Raw genomic sequence first — 2,073 nt, forward strand, 5'->3', positions numbered from 1 at the left:
CAGAGCAGCCCCTCCCAGCTGATTCCAGAGCCCCCTCCCTGCCAGGCCTACCTGCTGGAAGGTGCTCTCTTTCCCGGCCAGTGGGCAGTGCTGGGCCTGTCCCCCAACCTTCCCCTGCACTGGAACTCAATCCCTGTTCCCGCCCAGCACGACACACCCCACCACCTGTGGGCTGGGCTTCAAACATAGTCAGTCAGTCAGTCAACAAATATTGACCCAGCTCTCTGAGAGCGACCCTTCCCCAGGGCCATGGCTGGTCTGCCAGGCCTCCCCACTTGGGTCCTGGTGGCCAGAGACAGCGAGGCTTGGAGGTCTGGGCTGGTCTAAGATGTGGGGTGTGGAATATACTGTGACTTTCCTTCTCTGACCCCTGACCCCCAGAAGGCCAGGCCACTCCAACAAACTTTAGGAGGAAGGAGGACCAAAGCTGTTGGGGGTGGGGGTGGCAGTCTGTTTCTGTGAGACCCAGGTCACTCCAGGAGGTGGGGGAGGTGGCCAGGGCTCCCTCTAGCATCTCTGCTATCCTTGCTGCCCCCCATTTGGGCTTGCTGCCCAGCACAGCCCTCCCCAGGGAGCCCCGATACCCATTGTGGGAGAGGTCAGTCCAGCCCTTGCAGGGAAGACACCTTTCCCACACCTCGGGCTGCTCCCTCCTTTCCTCCCTGAGTGTAGGGTGGGGGAGGTGCTGAAAATAGAGCATTCCAGAAACTCCAGGAACAGGGCCACCCTTTACTTTAGGCCATTGGCCTGAGTTCTAGCCACAGAGCGTCCAGTGGGACTCCTCTGCCAGGACATACTGGCCCCAACACCCTTTCCCCATGTCCAGGCCTCAGCCCCACTGCTCCCTGTCACAGAGAGGGGGTGACTCCAGGAAATCTGGGTCCACCTGTGCCCTGTCGGACCTACTGCCAGTATGTGACTGTGGTTAACAGAGTTAATAGGTCCCCATGTGTGAAGGGACGCCTGCGTCCCAGGACGGGTGGTTAGTCCCTGTGTGTGTCTGCCCCTGTGTGTGAGAGAACACTCTGTTCCTTCATATGGTGGTGTGGGTGTTTGCCTCCGCCTGCGCATGCCTGTTTCCCTGACTCCTTTTGTCCCCATGCGCAGCAAAATCCCATGTCCTCACTTCTTACTTCCTCCCTGCAGATTCTACCCGCCCCACTCCTGTGCACTCTGCTTGGCCTTTGTTCCGGAACTCCCTGGAAATGGCCCTTTCCTAGTCCTCAATGCCCACTCTTGCCACAGCGGATGGATGGTTGTGTGTCTTCACCTCACCTTCCCTCTTACCACCCAGGGACCCCACTGGCCACCCCTTCCTCCGGAAACAGCTCACAGCCCGAGTGTTTTCCCCACCTCACTGGCCACTCTGCCCTCTCCGTTGGGGCCTTCAAATGTCAGTGGGCACACAACTCAGGCCTTAGCCCCTGTCTCTTGTCTGTTTTCTTCCAAGTTCCAGTCCCCAGGCTGTAAATGCCAGGGGAACACTAGTGTCTCCTCTACCATGGGCTCCCACTCCTTCCGAACCCCCACCCCCCGCCCACCCTTCATCCTTCATCTGTCTGGTCACATCTCCCCTGGTGCATCTGACCTCATGCTTGACATCTGGGTCAGGCCCCTCAGAGACCTCCTCCGAGGCCAAGAAATGGCATGAACATCCAGCTGGTAGCTCAGGCCCCACACCTGAGGGCCATCCCGGGTTCCTCTCCTTCCCTCTCATGCACAGGGTGCCCACTAGCCAGTCTGGTTCATCCAGGATCCTGAACTTGGCTGGGCCTCCCTGCCCTGCCCCAGCAGCCAGCCTCTCACCAGTTCAGCCTGAACCTCCCTCTGTGTCTCCTGGTCTCTTCGATCCCTATGTCCATCCTCCAACAGTAGCCAAAGGGATCTCTTAACCACAAAGAGATCACACTATTCCCCTGCTTTAAACCTTCCAGTGGCTTCCCTAAAATAAAGCCCCAAATTGCCTGTCCCTCTGCCGCATCTCCATTCACTCTCCCCATTCCTCATTGTGTTCTAGCTACAAATTTCTCATTGTCCCTTAAGACACCAACCTCATTCTAGTCTCTGGACCTT

Source organism: Neomonachus schauinslandi, chromosome 1, assembly GCF_002201575.2.
Source record: "Neomonachus schauinslandi chromosome 1, ASM220157v2, whole genome shotgun sequence".
Lineage (NCBI taxonomy): Eukaryota > Metazoa > Chordata > Mammalia > Carnivora > Phocidae > Neomonachus > Neomonachus schauinslandi.